We start from the raw sequence: 19,271 nt of genomic DNA, 5'->3' as shown, positions 1-19,271 counted from the left end.
GGTCTTAGTGTTTGCCTCCACAAATTATCACTAATCAATCGATCCCTAAATAACTGAGTTAACTGTAATTTCCTAAACTGCCCTTTGAATTTAGAGACAAATTCTGAGCATATCATTGTCCTCAGTGGAGGATTCATGGAGTAAGTCACTGATGGTATTAACACATGAATCACGGAAAAAAATCCAAAGGGCAACTTAAAATGTTTTGAAGCTATCTGAGGATTTGTGAAATATGCCAGACTATAGGAAATGCTTTAGTTAATTCTGTGTGTAATGGTATTTTAATACCGTAAAATACACCCAGAGAAATCCTTAAAACATGCAAATATGGATTTGTATTTCAGTTCTAAGAAAAGTCTTAGTAAAGAATGTGCCTGCAACACAAGAGACTCAGGTTAAATCCCTGAGTTGGGAGGATCCCCTGGATGAGTGCATGGCAACCCACTCCAGTATTCTTGCCTGGAGAATCCCCATGGACAGAGGAGCCAAAGAGTTGGATATGACTGAACAGATAATACTAACACTTAGAGAAAATTCAAATTTAACTGAGTTTTAGGCTCAAAAGTCTTAGAACTACTATGCAGCACATTGTTCCCATAAGAATGTAACTGAGTATTATCAGTCAAAAATTCACCCCTGAATTGTTGAGTGACTTAAAAGTCATTGAGAACATGGTCAAAATCATTAAATTATACAGAAGAAGAAGTTTCACCTGATTTCACTTTTTATAATGGAATCTCTCTGGGTTCTAGTGAGCTAAAAATAGCTAACATTTGTCTCAAATAGTGACAAATGATTGAAAGTTGTCAAACACAGTTAAATAAAATGAAAGGATGACAAAATTATGCCTACCTGAGTAACTTAGAAAGTAAACAGGAATGGTTTAAAAAGGGAAGAGAAAAAGTTAAATAGGATGAAATATTGCATTAAGAGAATTAAGCTTGTCAGAGAATTGTTTTTGTTTTTGAATTGAAGATAAATCAGTGTAAACTTCTGATAAAAATCACAGATTTGACAATTCATGAGTAATTTCGTTTCTAGTTTTAGCTATATTTCTTACGAAAATAAATAAACAAAATAATTTAGGCACACTCAGAGTCCAAGTACTATGAGTTTGATTTCATATGGGACAGTCATAAACAGATATTTCTGAATAGTTTAGACTTTCTCATCCTTGCAGTGTTTCCATAATGCTTTCAAAGAGGTAATAAAATAACTTAAAAATGTATATGCCTTCATCCATTTGCAGTACTATATTACCATATATCATATGGTATATGTCCAATCTTCTTTTTCAAGATAATTTTAGGCATGATTTTAATGGAGAGACATATAAGTACAGAAATGCATGAAATATTACAGAAATGAAACTTCACATTCCTGCATTTCCTTACCTTTTCCATCCCTCACCTTTACTTCTTGCTTTCCCAATAGTCTATTTACAAATATTTTCCTAGTCTCTCCGTGTGTGTTAACTCAGACAATTTTTACTCCAGTCTAGTGCTTTTTACACACTGTATTTCTTCAGTGATTCCTAAATTTCTAACCTGGATATTCCCCTTACCTCTGTGGTTTAATCCTCATTTTGCACATCCTGAGATGATTTTTGGGGGACGGAAAGCTATATGATCCTCTAAAACTCAAGAGTTACAAGCAAAACTCTGCTTTTTCCTCACACTGACTCCCTCTTCAACTTTAGGCTGCATTCACGGGCACAGTGTCTATTTTCAGTCTCTCAAGGAAGGACTTCTGAAGTCATCTTTTTTCCTCTATCTTTCTTCCCTAAGTTATCTAATTTATCCACCTAATTTATGATCAAAATAGCTAACTTCTTTCCTTTAACTTAGTCTCTGATACACTATATCTTCTACAGTGGGATGCACAAAAGAGAGTTGCTTTAGACTATAGATATCTTTGTACTTACATTTTAATTCCACTAGTATAAAGATCACGCTAAATAGAAACTGAGTTATGACAATATTGGTCTCAGTACTCTTTGCAAAGTTTGAACGTAGATATATCTACCTAGTGCTGAAATGGTCATTCCTGTTCTGGATTATCAGCGGCCTGATAAAAATAGAATTATATATGTGTGTGCATGTGCTAAGTTGCTTCAGTTCTATCTGACTCTTTGAGACCCCATGGACTGTAGCCCACCAGGCTCCTCTGTCCATGGGATTCTCCAGGCAAGAATACTGGAGCGGGTGTCCATGCCCTCCTCCAGGGGATTTTCCTGACCCAAGGATCGAAACTAGGTTTCATACGTCTCCTGCATTGGCAGGAGGGTTCTTTACCACTAGCGCCATTTGGTAAGCCCAGAATTATATATATATACATATGTATATGTATATATATATTATATATATATAAATTATATATATGTGTATATATATATATACAGCTCTCAAGGTGTCATATTTATATTTTTTTACAATGTTATCAATATTTTCAATAATTCAAACCAATGGAAAGGTTACCAAATGGCACCATGGGTGATCAAGGTGTCATATTTCTTATCCTTGCTTCTGAGAATGATCTTGTACTTTGTGGGCAGGACAATTTCTGATATTGTGAGTAGCAAATTAACTGGTATGCACGATTCATTACCTGGTGGTCCTATGATGCAAATAATGTGAGAGTATCCATTCACTCCTTTCTCTAACTGCTTTCTCATTCCTTTCAATTCCTGCTGGCCAGCAGGAGAGCCAGCCATCTTATGAGATAGCTTCAAATTCAGTCTTGTCAGAAACAGAAGGATGGCTAAAATGGATAGATTTCAACATTCCTTCTTTCCTAAAAAGTTTGACTTACCCATTTATTTTTATAAAGTTATTTGATAAAAAGTACAGTGAGTCTGTTGGCACAACCATGTGAAAGATGAGCATCAAGATAAAACCATCACAGTAGGAAGATTTAGCCATTGCACAATGAGAAGACAGTTGCATAAAATTTATTTTTCTTTACATATTTGTAGACTTTGCTTTCCTTGGAATGATATTTCTTTGTGAAGTATTAAGGTAAATATTAAGTATAAAAACTTCACCAAAATTATGCCAGATTATTAAATACACCTGTATAATTTGGTTGATTATAAAAAGATGCACAGATGAATTTGATCAAAATGCATGACTGTCTTACTAACTGAACTCATTAATCATCTAACAGTGGAATAATCAGTAATAATTAGCCATCAGTCGCTTTTTCATGGTCATTTTACTAATTAAAATGTTAGCTTTAATTTGGAGCATAGGAAATATAAATTAAAAAGTGTTTATTCTTCCTACAGATTACAGTGACCAATTCATTCTCATTTTGCTTGCATTAATTACCATGAGATGACATACAGGTCCTGTGGCTATTTCCATCTTACAGAACCTGCATGTAAAATTACTTTTCAAGTAAGTGTTAAATCAAAAAATTTAAAAAAAAAAAAAAACATTTAGATCTTGCTGTTATCCATTTTAAGTAAAAAGGAAAGTTTTTGCTCAATAATGAAAACCACTGAAAAATGAAAAGATAACCTGCAGAATGGGAGAAAATATTTACAAATCATATATCTGATCAGGCTTCCCCTGTGGCTCAGCTGGTAAAGAATCTGCCTGCAATGTGGGAGACCTGGGTTTGATCCCTGTGTTGGGAAGATCCCCTGGAGAAGGACATGGCTACCCACTCCAGCATTCTGGCCTGGAGAATCCCATGGACTGTATAGTCCATGGGGTCGCAAAGACTCGGACATGACTGAGTGACTTTCACTCTCACTCTCACTTTCGTATCTGATCAGGGTTTAATATCCAAATTATATAAAGAACTCATGCATGCATTATATAAAGAACTCAATGGCAAAAACAAAAACAAAACCTCAGTCTTATTAAAAAAATGGGCAGAGGAACTGAATGGATATTTTTCAAAAAAGACATATAGGTGGCCAGTGGTTTCATGAAAAGGTGCTCAATATCTCTAATCATCAGGCAAATGCAAATCAAATCACAAGATATCATTTCACACTTGTTAGAATGACTGCCATTCTAGAGATAACAGATGATGGCAAAGATGTGAACAAAAGTAAACCCTTGTGCACTATTGGCTGGCTTTATTTTTGGGGGCTCCAAAATCACTGCAGATAGTGATTGCAACCATGAAATTAAAAGACGCTTGCTCCTTGGATGGAAAGTTATGACCAACCTAGACAGCATGTTAAAAAGCAGAGACATTACTTTGTCAACAAAGGTCCATCTAGTCAAGGCTTTGGTTTTTCTAGTAGTCATGTATGGATGTGAGTGTTGGACTATAAAGAAAGCTGAGCACCGAAGAACTGATGCTTTTGAACTGTAGTGTTGGAGAAGACTCTTGAGAACCCCTTGGACTACAAGGAGATCCAACCAGTCCATTCAGAAGGAAGTCAGTCCTGAGTGTTCACTGGAAAGACTGATGCTGAAGATGAAACTCCAATATTTTGGCCACCTGATGCAAAGAACTGACTCATTTGAAAAGACCCTGATGTTGGGAAAGATTGAAGGCAGGAGGAGAAGGGGACAACAGAGGATGCGATGCTTAGATGGCATCACCGTTTCAATGGACATGCTGCTGCTGCTGCTGCTGCTGAGTCACTTCAGTCGTGTCTGACTCTGTGTGACCCCAAGACAGCAGCCCACCAGGCTCCCCCGTCCCTGGGATCCTCCAGGCAAGAACACTGGAGTGGGTTGCCATTTCCTTCTCCAATGCATGAAAGTGAAAAGAGAAAGTGAAGCCACTCAGTCGTGTCTGACTTGCAGCAACCCCATGGACTGCAGCCCACCAGGCTCCTCCGTCCATGGGATTTTCCAGGCAAGAGTACAAGAGTGGGTTGCCATTGCCTTCTCCCAATGGACATGAGTTTGGGTAAACTCTAGGAGTTGGTGATGGATAGGGAGGCCCGGCATGCTGCAGTTCCTTGAGTCACAAAGACTCAGACACGACTGAGCAACTGAACTGAACTGAACTGTGCACTATTAGTGAGGATATCAATTGGTGTAGCCACTAGGGAAAACAGTATGAGGGTTCCTCAAAATGTTAAAAATAAGACTGCCACATGATCCAGCAATCTTACTTCTGGGTATATATCTAACAAAAATAAAAGCAGGATATAAATGGATATCTGCACTCCCAAGTTCATTACCGCATTACTCACAATAGCCAAAATATGGAAATACCCTAGGTGCCCACAAATGGGTGAACATGTAAAGAAGATATGTTATATATGTACAATGAAATATTATTCAGCCACAGGAAAGAAGTAATCCTACCATTTGCAACAACAGGGGATGAAACTTAAGGGTGTTATGCTAAACAAAAAAAAGCCAAACAGAGAAAGATAAATACTGTGTGGTGTTTTGTTTATATATGGAATCTTCTTTTGGAAAAGTCAAGCTCATAGAAGTAGAAAGTAGAAAAGTGTTTGCCAAGCACAGGGGTTTGGGGGAAATCGGAAGACGTCGGTAAAAGGATCAATTCAGTTCAGTTCAGTTCAGTCGCTCAGCCGTGTCTGATTCTTTGCAACCCAATGAACTGCAGCACACCAGGCTTCCCTGTCAATCACCAACATCCGGAGTTTACCCAAACTCATGTCCATTGAGTCAGTGATGCCATCCAACCATCGCATCCTCTGTCAATATCTCTTCCTGCTTTCAATCTTTCCCATCATCAGGGTCTTTTCCAATGAGTCAGTTCTTTGCAACAGGTGGCCAAAGTATTGGAGTCTCAGCTTCAGCATCAGTCCTTCCAATGAACACCCAGGACTAATCTCCTTTAGGATGGACTGGTTGGATCTCCTTGCAGTCCAAGGGACTCTCAAGTGTCTTCTCCAACACCACAGTTCAAAAGCATCAGTTCTTCAGTGCTCAGCTTTCTTTATAGCCCAACTCTCACATCCATACACGACTACTGGGAAAACCATAGTTTTGAATAGACAGAACTTTGTTGGCAAAGTAATATCTCTACTTTTTAATATGCTGTGTAGGTTGGTCATAACTTTCCTTCCAAGGAGCAAGCGTCTTTTAATTTCATGGCTGCAGTCAACCATCTGCAGTGATTTTGGAGCCTCCAAAAATAGTCTGTCACTGTTTCCACTGTTTCTCCATCTATTTGCCATGAAGAGATGGGACCAGACACCATGATCTTAGTTTTCTGAATGTTGAATTTGAAGCCAACTTTTTCACTCTCCTCTTTCACTTTCATCAAGAGGCTCTTTAGTTCTTCCCTTTCTGCCAGAAGGATGGTGTCATATGCCTGCATCTCTGAGGTTATTCATATTTCTCCCAGCAATCTTGATTCCAGCTTTTGCTTCATTCAGCCTGGCATTTCGCATGGTGTACTCTGCATAAAAGTGAAATAAGCAGGGTGACAATATACAGCCTTGATGTACTCCTTTTCCGATTTGAAACCAGTCTGTTGTTTCATGTCCAGTTCTAACTAATGCTTCTTGACCTGCATACAGATTTCTCAGGAGGCAGGTCAGGTGGTCTGGTATTCCCATCTCCTTAAGAATTTTCCACAGGTTGTTGTGATCCACACAGTCAAAGGCTTTGGCATAGTCAATAAAGCAGAAATAGATGTCTTTCTGGAACTCTTACTTTTTTGATGACCCAGTAGATGTTGGCAATTTGATCTCTGGTCCCTCTGTCTTTTCTAAAACCAGCTTGAACATCTGGAAGTTCATGGTTCACGGCTGTTGAAGCCTGGCTTGGAGAATTTTGAGCATTAGTTTGCTAGCGTGTGAGATGAGTGCAATTGTGCGGTAGTTTGAGCAGTGTTTGGCATTGCCTTTCTTTGGGATTGGAATGAAAACTGACCTTTTCCGTCCTGTAGCCACTGCTGAGTTTTTCAAATTTGCTGACATACTGAGTGCAGCACTTTCCAGCATCATCTTTTTGGATTTGAAATAGCTCAACTGGAATTCCATCACCTTTACTTGCTTTGTTCATCGTGATGCTTCCTAAGGCCCACTTGGCTTTGCATTCCAGGATGTCTGGCTCTAGGTGAGTGAGTGTACCATCGTGATTATCTGGGTTATGAAGATCATTTTTGTATAGTTCCTTTGTGTATTCTCGCCACCTCTTCTTAATATCTTCTGCTTCTGTTAAGTCCATACAATTTCTGTCCTTTATTGAGCCCATCTTTGCATGAAATGTTCCCTTAGTGTCTCTAATTTTCTTGAAGAGATATCTAGTCTTTCCCATTCTGTTGTTTTCCTCTGTTTCTTTGCACTGATCACTGAGGAAGGCTTTCTTATCTCTCCTTGCTATTCTTTGGAACTCTGCATTCAAATGGGTATATATTTCTTTTTCTCCTTTGCTTTCCACTTCTCTTCTTTTCACAGCTATTTGTGAGGCCTCCTCAGACAGCCATTTTGTCTTTTTGCATTTCTTTTTCTTGAGAATGGTCTTGATGGCTGCTTCCTATAGAATGTCATGATCGTCCATCCACAGTTCATTAGGCACTCTGTCTATCAGATCTAGTCCCTTAAATCTATTTCTCACTTCCACTGTATAATTGTAAGGGATTTGATTTAGGTCACACTTGAATGGTCTGAGGATCTAGTGTGGAAATAGGGACTATAGTTTAGAAAGTGCTGTGCTGTGAAGTCACTTCAGTTGTGTCCGACCCTTTGTGACGCTATGGACCGTAGCCCGCCAGGCTCCTCTGTCCGTGGGATTCTCTAGGCAAGGATACTGGGGTGGGTTGCCATGCCCTCCTCTAGGGCATCTTCCCGACCCAGGGACTGAACACAGTCTCTTAATCTCCCGCATTGGCAGGTGGGTTCTTTACCTCTAGGGCTGCCTGGGTAGCCCCATAGTTTACAACACTATACTGTATAATTGAAATTTGCTAAGAGAGTAGAACTTAAATGTTTTCATAGAAAAGATAAAAGTAATGAGGTGGTGTATATATGAATTAAATGTTGGAAATCCTATGCATATATTATATCAAATCACCATGATGCTACACTCTACATATCTTGTGATTTTATTTTTCAATTATACTCCCCAAAGGCTGGAAAAAAATTTTAAATAAAAGGAAAAATTTCATTCAAGGCTGAAAATTGCTCCTTGTCAACTGTCACCTCAATGAAAAATTTTAAAGTGTCAAAATAGAATTTCAGCCTGTCTCAGGGACTGAGTACATTTCTGCCTCTAACACAAATCCATGAGTAAAAGGATGCAATTGAGGGACTTTTGTTCTCCTGTTATCACTGTAGCTGATATATTTACAAACATGTACAGAGAACTTGAAAGTGATTAGAGGAAAAAACAAAAAAGAAATTTCTCTTTTGTATTGTTTATTCAGATCTTTATAGCTTTGGGGCCCAGGGATGAGTATAAATGAGCGTTCCAAGAAATCTTTTACCTTATTTATCTGAAAGTCTCTGATACAGAGAATACTCAGGGAGAGATTCTGCAGACAGTTTCCTTAATACCTTCTGCTTTAGGCAAAGCTACACACAAATGCTCATATCAGACAAACGTCTTATTTTTATGGAGAATTCCACAGACTACATGGACACCCCATTCCAGAATTTAACAACCACCCTGAAGATCCGCCTTATTCTATAAGGTCATTTTCTTCTCCCTGTTCTGTGCTCTTTTGAGATTGAGAACATCTGGTCCTCATTCCTAACATAATGACATTTCCTGCTCCAGAGTTCCTTTTAAAATCACCCTCAACCTTCTCTTCTTCAGGCTAATTTCCAGGTCTGCTCTCCCATCTTCAGAGTCTTATGTGCCCTCACCCTGCCCTGAATCCATGAAGAGCTACTCTGCCCAAGCCCAGACCTGGACCCTGTGCTGACAAGAGGATCCCCACCGAGCAGTCCCAGGGCCACATTTCCACATCTCTGCTTACTCACTGCAGTTCTCAAACTCGTCCAAGGAAGAGGCCTATTTCATCTCAGGGAAGAGACGCTCTTCCCATCAACTTGCTTTCCCTCTCCGTCCCCAGGGGGAAGAGCAGAGAAGATTGAGCTCTGGGAGTCAAGTGGCAGACAGCTGTGGTTTCGGCTTCCAGCGGTCACACAAGTCCAGAGGGACCGGAAGGTCAAGGAAAGCATGCAGAACCGCAGGCTGTTCACGTGGCTCGGAGGAGGAGATGACCAACCCCTAATAAAACACCGGCTGCCGGACGTGCCATTGGGACTGGCATGCTAATTGAAAACAGCAGGCTTGGGGCTGCCTCTCTGACTTTACCACTCCAGCTAGGAAGAACTTTTCCTTCCACAGAAAAAGCAGTATTCAGTCATTAAAGCAGTATTTGTTACTAATTTAAAAAAAAAATCAAACAAACCAGCATCACTGCTCCAGCAGACGATAAGGAAATATTTCTTGATTTCTCTTTATTTGCTTTTCTAGAAAGTTCATATCTTGTTTATTTCCTTTCTGCTAGGCCAAAGCTTGACACTGCTGTACACAAATGTCTTGTTGTCTTAGGACAGAGAGTATCTATTAATCCAATTCATCTTTCAATACTATTAGTGCCTTGTGATTTTTAACTGATTACTTATTTTTTCTAAATCAAAATAATGCAGGCACATAGGTCAACAGTTCCATATTATTTTTATTGAATGTCTACTTCAACACAAATCAGTCTTTCTGTCCCAGAAGTACTTTGGCTATTTTCTTTGCTATGTACCTCTGTATATAACATATATAACATATTTAGTATTAGTTTTGTTTTTTTTTAATTTTAGGCATTATATTCTGACTTTCTACTATGGAAAAAGAAAATTTAGCTTGTGTCACTATATTTTCCTTATTCCCTTTGTGTTTCCTCAGCCTCTGGATGAAATTGTATAATTTTGGTTAATTAAATAATAACTAGTATTCACATTATAATGAATAATTCATATTTAAATAATTCATAATTAAAATAAATGATATAGGGTAACAATTAATTTTCACCATTTGCATAATTTTCTATTTCCCTAGAGTATAAATATTTACTTATTTTTCATTTGTTTAGTTTTCTATGGACTTAATTCATTCTCAAACCCTAACCCAGTCACCTATATCTACTTTTTAGATGTCTGAAGTCAATTTATGTTTAAGGATATGTTCATCCTATAGCTTTTTGATTTGCCCTAACCTGGCCTGGTTTCCCAGTCAACAGCTGTGATTATGGTCTTTCTCATCACTATTATCCTAAACAGTCCCTCTGTTTCCCTTTTGAATGGCTCTGCTGTTTTCTATATTCCATCCATTCCTCTTAATGGATTTATCTCCATTTTGGTGCAGACGTCGTCTCAGTAATTTTCTGAGAAGGTATTCATGAATGACATCTTGAGATCTTTCAAGTCTGAAAACATCTCCATAATCTCTCACATGTAATAAGTTGATAATTTCTTTGCATATAGAATTCCAGCTTGATTATCATAGTCACTTAGAATTCCAAAGACTTTATTGTCACCCAGTTTCTAGTGTCGCAGTGAAGAATTCTAAACCATGCTGATTCTAGATCCTTTTTTTTGTAAGCTATTTTGTTTTCTCTCTGGATATTTATAGGATCTCTCTTTTTGTTCTTAATGTTTAAACTACACAATGGTGTGTTTTGGTGAAGCCCATTATCAGCACTGGGGCTACCCAGGTGGTTCAATGGTAAAGAACCTGCCTGCCAGTGCAGAAGCCACAGGAGACTCAGGTTCGATCCTTGGGATGGGAAGATCCCCTTGGGATGGGGAAGAAAATGGCAACTCCTTCCAGTATTCTTGCCTAGGAAAACCCAGGGACAGAAGAACCTGGCAAGCTACAGTTCATGGGATTGCAAAGAGTTGGACATGACTTAGCAGCTAAAAAACAGTTATCAATACTGTTCTGGGTTCTTATTGGGAACTTTTGATTTTGTAAAATTATCTTGAATTATTTATGATCTCTTCCATTTGATTTTCTCTGTTCTTCCATAAGTATTGCTTTTCAAATGTTGAAACTTCTGGATCAATTTTATAATTATGTTTTTTCTTATCCCTTTATTCTATTTCTTTTAACTTTTTATATACTTTGTTTTTTCCCTCTCTCATCTTTATCTTTCATTCCTTCTATTGGAGTTTAAATTTCTACAACCATATCCTTCAGTTTCAGGAAAAAAATTTGTTTTAATTCCATTTTTAAGATAATTCTAGGGCAGGAAGTCTCTATTAATCCATTTTCTATTTGTTGGTGTCCTATTCTTATTTAATAGATGCTACATATTCTCATAATTCTTATAATAGTAATGATTCTCTTTAGAAAAAAAAAAGCAACTTTTCTTCTCCGTGTGTAGTCTCCAGCTATCCAAGTTGCTTCTATGCTGTTTGTTTTGGAATATGTGTAGCTTTTATGCTAGCAGACTTCTTCAAGTGTTGACAATCATTTACTGGCTCCCGAAGGAAATGGCAACCCCCTCCTGTACCCTTGCCTGGAAAATCCCATGGGAGGAGCCTGTAGGCTACAGTCCATGGGGTCGCAAAGATTCGGACATGACTCAGCGACTTTACTTTTACTTCTATTAAGAAGTTAAGGTAGTGACACAAATAAGCCGATTATAAACTTAGTTCTCCCTGGGCACTTCATTCAGTGTGATCTGATTAAGCCATTTCATGGGGGAAGCCTGAATAGCATTGGAGCTTTTCTCTTAGGCTGATCAAACTCCCCTCAAAATAATTCTACTAGCTTCTGCTTGGGAGGTAATAGTCTGCCTCCTAGTATTCTGGAACTCATGTAGCAGAAGAAAACTGGTACTTCAACATTCAGTTTAAAAACTTATATTGAATTCTTCTGTTATCTGTGAAGTGAAGTGAAGTGAAGTCACTCAGTCGTGTCCGACTCTTTGTGACCCCATGGACTGTAGCCTACCAGGCTCCACCATTCATGGAATTTTCCAGGCAAGAATACTGGAGTCGGTTGTCTTTTCCTTCTCCAGGAGATCTTCCTGACCCAGGGATTGAACCCGGGTCTCCCGCATTGCAGGCAGACACTTTACCATCTGAACTACCTGGGAAGCTGTAATGATCCCTAAATCTCAGCTCTATTCGAGCATGTGTTAGTGGCTCAGTCATGTCCAACTCTTTGCGACCCGATGGACTGTAGCCCAACAGGCTCCTCTGTCCATGGGATTCTCCCGGCAAGGATACTGGAGTGGGTTGTCATTTCCTTCTCCAGGGGATCTTCCTGACCCAGGGATCAAACCAGGGTGTCCTGCATTGCAGGCAAATTCTTTACCACTATGCCACTTGGGAAGCCCCCAGCTCTACTGAGTACCTCACAAAAAATTTCTGCTTTATCTTTACAGAGAAAAAATAACTGGATTGGGAGAAGAGTAGTTGTGTGGAATGAAAGAGAGGATCTAGGATGTCTAATAGTTTCCTAATCAAACCTTTAAACAAGATTCTTTTCGGCTCCATCTTCAGTTCACTTTCACAGGTATGGAGTATCACTATACTGAACCATGTGAGGCATGATAGTATAAACTGAGCTGCTTTTTGTTTTCCCAACTATTGTATTAAAAATCTGTTTTCTCAGTCTAATGATGTCAATTACCACCACTTATTATGCTTTTGACCTTTCCAAAATTTCCTACTCACATATTACTTCCATTTCTTTTTGACCTTGTAAATTTCATTTAGTAAGCTTTATTTTGTTATTTTCGTAAGCTTTTAAATGAATGAAGAAATGTTTATATGTTTAATATGCTTTATATGTTTTTTTTTCATTTATTTTTATTAGTTGGAGGCTAATTACTTTACAGTATTGTAGTGATTTTTGCCATACGTTGACATGAATCAGCCATGGATTTACATGTGTTCCCCATACCGATCCCCCCTCCCGCCTCTCTCTCCATTCCATCCCTCTGGGTCTTCCCAGTGCACCAGCCCTGAGCACTTGTCTCATGCATCCAACCTGGGCTGGTGATCGGTTTCATCCTTGATAGTGTACATGTTTCAATGCTATTCTCTCAGAACATCCCACCCTCGCCTTCTCCCACAGAGTCTAAAAGTCTGTTCTGTACATGTGTGTCTCTTTTTCTGTCTTGAATATAGGGTTATTGTTACCATCTTTCTAAATTCCAAATATATGTGTTAGTATACTGTATTGGTCTTTATCTTCCTGGCTTACTTCACTCTGTATAATGGGCTCCAGTTTCATCCATCTCTTTAGAACTGATTCAAATGAATGCTTTATACGTTTATATGTTTTATATGTTTAATATTCCTTTAGCTGGAAACCGCCATTCATTCTTTTACTTATTTATTTAAAAACTCTAATTCTGGGTTACAAATGAGCTATCACATGAAAATAATCATGTAAAAATACCAATCCACAGAACTTTATATTTCCAATTGCATTAGTCTACATTATATCATAGTTTCGTCAAAATTTGAGCTGGTGATTTCTTCCTGTGCACGCTAAGTTGCTTCAGTCGTGTCTGAATCTTTGCAACCCCACAGACTGTAGCCCACCAGGCTCCTCTGTCCATGGGATTCTCCAGGCAAAAACACTGGAGTGTGCTGCCATGCCCTCCTCCAGGGGATCTTCTGGACCCATGGATTAATCCCGCATGCCTTTCTTCTCCTACATTGGCAAGCCACTAGCCCCACCTGTAAAGCCCTGAAAGTGATGCATTCTGATTAAAAATTCTGAGATGGAAGTAGACGTTATGGTAGTTGTTTTACAGTGGCCTTGTTCCTGAACTTAATAGAAAAGTTTTTATCTTTTCACTGTTGACTATGATGTTTGCTGTGGGGTTTTCATATAGTGTTTATTATGTAGAGGTAATTTCCTTCTATTCCTAGTTTGCTGAGTGATTTGTTATAAACGGTGTTGAATTTTGTCAAACACCTTTTCTGGATCTGTTGAGATGATCATATGATTTTTATCACACTGTTAATGTGGTGCCTCACATTGATTGATTTTTGTATATTGAACCATCCTTGCACCTCAAGGATAAAAAGTCTCACTTGATAGTGGTTTAGGATCCTTTTAATGTGCTATTGAGTTTTGTTTACTAGTATTTTACTGAGGATTTTTATACCTGTTATCGTCATGGATATTGGTTTATAATTTTATTTTCTTGAAGAGTCTTTGGCTTTGGTATCAGAGTAATGCTGTCCTTAATAAAATAAGTTTGGAAGTGTTCTCTCCTCTTAAATTATTTGGAAGAATTTGAGAATAATTGACATTAATTTGTCTCTAATTGTTTTGTAGAATTCCCTAATGAAGATGTCTGGTCCTGGACTTTTATTGATGGGAGACATTTTATTGCTAATTCAATTTCCTTTCAGGTTATGTCTGTTCAGATTTTCTATTTCCTCATGAATTCGTCTTGATAGCTTGCATGTTTCTAGAAATTCATCCATTTCTTCTAACTTATGCAATTTGTTGGCATATAATTGTTCAGAGTAGTTTCTAATATTAAATTTCTATTTCATCAATTATAATTTCATATCCCTCATCTCCAGTTTTATTATTTGAGCCTTCTCTTTTTCTTAATTAATCTAATGATTTTTCGATTTCATTGATCTTTACAAACAACTAACCCAGTTTAATTATTTCTCCTATTGTTTTTCTAATCTCTATTTCATTTACTTATTCTTGAATCTTTGTTACTTCCTTCTTCTAACTCTATGTGTGTGCTCAGTCATGTCTGACTCTTTGTGACCCCATGGCCCATGGCCCATCAGGCTTCTCTGTCCATGGAATTTTCCAGGCAAGGATACTGGAATAGGTTGCCATTTCCTCCTCCTGGGAATCTTCCTGACCCAGGGATTGAATGTGTCTCTCTTGCATTTCCTGCATTGGCAGGCAGATTTCTTTTACCTCTGAGCCACTGGGGAATTAGACAACTAAGTTTGGAGTTTGTTTATTCTTCTTTTTCTTGTTGCTTGAGGTATCTTTGGGTCAGTCTCTTTTTTTTTTTTAATACAGGTATTTACCACCACAGACTTCCCTCTTAGTACTGCTTTTGCTGCATCTCACAAGTTCTATTATGTGTATTTTTGGTTGTCTTAAGATATTTTTTAACTTCTCTTTTGATTGCTTCCTTAACTCACTGATTGTCAGGGGTGTGCTACTTAATTTCCACATATTTGTGAATTTTCCAGTTTTTCTTCTGCTATTGATTTCCGGTTACATTCTCTTGTGGTTGGAAAAAATACCTGGAATGATTTCAAACTTCTTAAATTTGTAAAGACTTGTTTTGTGACCTGACAAGTGATCTATCTTTGGATTATGTTTTTGGAGAAGAATAGGTATTTCGCTTGTTGTTGGATGGGCTATTTTGTATATGTCCTTTAGCTCAATTGATCTGTACCATTGTTTAAGTTTTTTTCCTTTCTATATTGATCTCCAGCTGGTTATTCTATTTATTACTGAAAATGGGATAGTGAAATCTCCTACTATTATTTTGTTGCTGTCTGTTTCTACCTTTAGTTCTGTCATTGTTTGTTTCCTATACTTGAGTACTCTGATGTTGGATGTGTGTATATTTGTTAATTGCTATCTCCTTGGTGACCTGATCCTTTTATAACTATGTAATGTCCTTTGTCTCCTGTGACAGTTTGTGACTTGAAATCTTTTTTTTTTTTCCTCTTTGTGGTTATTACCATTTTTTCCAAGCATGATTTTACTGAGCTCATTTAGCATCTTTATGATGATTATCTTAAATTGTCAGTTAATTTATAATATTCAATTCTTTAAGGTCAGTACCTGGAAATTTATTTTGTTCCCTTGATTGGGCCATGTTTTTCTGTTTCTTCATGTGACTGGTTATTTTGGGGTTGTAATCTGCACGTTCAAATCAGCATCTACTTCTTCCTGTCTTTTTGGACTAGCTTCTTGCAGGGAAGGCCTTCACCCACTAGCCTGAACAGAGATCCTTAGGGCCTCTTAAACCTTTCCTGTGGATGTGTCTTCTCTGGGCTTGTGAATATAAATGTCCAATTAGAGATGTTTTGCAGGCTCTTCCTCCAAGAGTTCATAATCTCTTTTTCCCTCTATTGTCTCTTTGTGGTACTGCAGGTTTTCTGGAGTGCCATAAACCACCCAGCTCTTATCTGTTCTCAAAGAACCACCCCCCACCCCACCCCACCCCCGCCCCAGGCATCTAGAATATCCCAGGTCCCATCAGCACTCCAAGTCAAATGAGGTGGAAATTTATTCCTCTGGCATACCCCCACCCCCCAGAAGAAGCCAGACATTGAACACATGATTCAACTCTTTTGCTCTCCAGGGAGATGCCAGGAGTGGGGGGTTTTTTCCCCTTGCTCTATTCTGAGATGTGAGAGTGGAAATTCTAGTTCAAACTTTTATCTTTGTTCTTATCACCACCACCCCCTCTCCCACAGTTTGGTATCCTTTCATACAGTGTTTATATTCAAGCAAGAAAGAAACTAACCACTGTTAGCCCCCCACCCAAAAGTCAAGATGTTATTGGATATTCTGTCTTTGTTCCCCCAACCCCAGAGATACTGGGAATTGGGAATTTCCTTTGAATCATGCTGCTGTGGGCTGCATTGTGCTGGTGGGAGGGATTCTGGTAGTGAGTGCTATGAATTTTCCTACCAGCTTTGAAGTAGCTGACTTCAGGCTTGTCTGGGGGTGAAGTAGCCTCTTAATTGGTGTCTGGATTTCTCACAAAGGGAATTGGTCTGTGTATCATTCTTGAATTGATGTATCAATGGTGAGAGGAGAGTTTGAGTCTTCCTATTCTGCCATCTTGCTGATGTTTCCATTCAAAGCATGATTAATTCTATAAATAATAGGAAAAGTTCTCTAAAATGTGAAGCAGTTATTAGAGCATACAGGTATGTTATTAAGAGAGTTTTTGATAGAGCCAACTCCCAGCCTTCCTTTCCTACCTACCTCTTCTCTAGCTCACATTGTAATTGAACTTCAAAGAGAAGTTCTCTTTGAAGGGGGCCTTACAAGGATATTTTACAGGAGGTTCTATAGATATTTTTAGAGTATCTGAAATAAGTCTCCTGTGAAGTAAGTTTCTAAAATTCTACATCTTTTCTTTCTTTCATCACTCAGCGTTAAAGTTGGAAAACCATATTTCATATTAATAGTCTTACAAAAAGAGTGTCAGAACTTAATATCACAAGTAGTCCAAATCACCTCAGTTCCCCTGGCCTCTTTTTCAGATATCTTTTGCATGGAGAGATGAGTCCCAAATGCAAGGTTTTTTTTACTAGCTGTCAACTTTCCATTGATCAATGGGTTACTTTCTCATTTAATAAATCACTTCCACTCTGCTACACAGTAGGAAACTTCCTGGTGCATTTCCAGAATAACTGAAAATAGTTTGATGTTCTCAGCTTCTCCCCGAATATTTGAATGAAGATATTGGATAAACTGCAAAGTCTCTGTGTGCTGAACATGGGATCATCAAACAGTTTTGTCAGCTTGCCAGACAGTCAAAGAGAAGAAAACTGCAAATGAAGGAGAAATATTCTGCTGGCCAAATGGAAAGATGAGCACATTTGGATTACACATTCCAGTCCCAAAGACTAAGCCCAGATATATGTATGTATGTACCATCAGATATCAATAATAAATTATTTATAAATATGCTAGAGAATGTTTTTCTTAACTTTCTTCCTCTGGAATAGACTATGTTAACATACTAGATATTCCATTGTCTTAAATCTCTTTTTTGTTCTATCTCTATTTCTGGACTAATTTATTTATCAGGCACAGTGATAAGGACTGATAAAATACAGAAAAGAAAAAGTAAACAACAGTTAGTAAACAACAAATAACTAACTTAAAGTATTTCTACTCAAGTAGCTTTCCTTAGAGGAATTAGCAAATTTAGTCTAGTGAGGCATAATGCTACTGATGTTTATTTTTGGCTCTTTGGCCATAATGCTTTTGGTGGAAAATTTTCCTAACACTAATTTTAGGAATAATATCAGGAAGCAAATAATCTCCAAATAACATTTATTGAGCACGTAATTTGTTTCAGGCACTATTCTAAATGGTTAACACAGATAGTGGCAGAGCTGGAATTTAAATCCACTCTCCTGCTACTGTTTTGTTGTCCAGCTCTTTGTGACCCCATGGACTATAGCCTGCCAGGCTCCTCTGTCCCTGGGATTTCCCAGGTAAGAACACTGGAGTAGGTTTCCATTTCCTCCAAGGGATCTTTCTGACCCAGGGATCAAACCTGCATCTCCTGCTCGGCAGACGGATTCTTTACTGAGCCACCTGGGAAGCCCTTAAACCCATTCTGCCTGACTACAAAGCCTATAGTTATAAACATTATCTTATTCTGCCTTCATTCTTGGTGTTCAGTAAGAAATAGCATAGCCTGCTTGCGCTATAGCCTTACACAATGAAGGGATAGAATAGGAAAGAAATTGTAATAATAACATCCTGTGCTATTTTATGGAAAAGCAAGTCAGTCATCACAAAAAAGAAAATGTTTTATATATATACATAATATAAAATTACATATATATTTCATTATGAATCTATAAAAAAAGTCTCATTTTTTGTCAATATACTTGCTGTCTAAAGACTGAATTGAGCACACTGTACCTTCTTAGACCTATCCAGGAAAGGATAAGAAAGTTTATATGGTTTTTTTTTCCCTTCCTAAATGGCAAGAAGCCCAGACTTTTTGTTACCATTCCATGGTAAACATTTGTCTCTCTAGTCACCCAGATTCATGATTCATTTGTTAGGGGCTTAGTGGGCACATTTTGGCCAGCAGCCTGCCGTGTGCTCATGTCAGACCTTGAATGAGTTCTGAACAGAGGAAGTCTCCTTTTGACCATACAAGAGCATGTGCATGGGATTTCAACCAGAAGCAGCTTAGCAATGAGATAGGTATGCAGCGCAGGAAGGGCCTACGGAGGCACCTCGCCCATGAGTTACCATGGGAGCCGCACCGAGCATCAGGCGGCGTTGGCTCTCAACCTCTGTTGCAAGGCGGAGGCACTGTAGCTGCATTGTTCCGTCGTGCCTGTCCGTGTTGGACAGGACAGAGATGTGGCTTTCAGATCCCGTCACTGCTCGGAACATGGGAGTGTCAAGTCTGAAATCGCTACACCACACAACCACGTGTGTTTACCTTGTATCATCCTGAGTCACAATGGTCTCTTGAGCTTTGTAGCCTCACTATTTGAAATAACCTCATCATTTAAAACTAAGGTGAGCCTTCCATCAACACAGAATCTAAAACTCTGCATGAAACGTCTGCCCTGCCGTCTTCCCACCCTACCCTTACCACATTTGTTGGAACTCAAGCTCTCGCCTCCAAAGGAGACA

At 38.5% G+C, this 19,271-nt stretch overlaps 1 long non-coding RNA gene across 1 annotated transcript in view; it reads left to right on the top strand.

Annotated features, from left to right (window-relative positions):
• LOC136150962 (uncharacterized) overlaps positions 1-17,505 on the top strand; it is a 39,475-nt gene extending 21,970 nt beyond the window's left edge. Inside the window, exons 3-4 of the long non-coding RNA XR_010659957.1 lie at positions 12,292-12,422; positions 17,315-17,505. This is a non-coding gene — a long non-coding RNA (uncharacterized lncRNA). The remainder of the gene's footprint in view (positions 1-12,291; positions 12,423-17,314) is intronic.
• The last annotated feature ends 1,766 nt before the right edge of the window (positions 17,506-19,271 follow it).

Source organism: Muntiacus reevesi, chromosome 19 (assembly GCF_963930625.1).
Source record: "Muntiacus reevesi chromosome 19, mMunRee1.1, whole genome shotgun sequence".
In the NCBI taxonomy this organism is placed as follows: Eukaryota; Metazoa; Chordata; class Mammalia; order Artiodactyla; family Cervidae; genus Muntiacus; species Muntiacus reevesi.
This window is presented reverse-complemented; position numbering and strand designations above follow the sequence as displayed.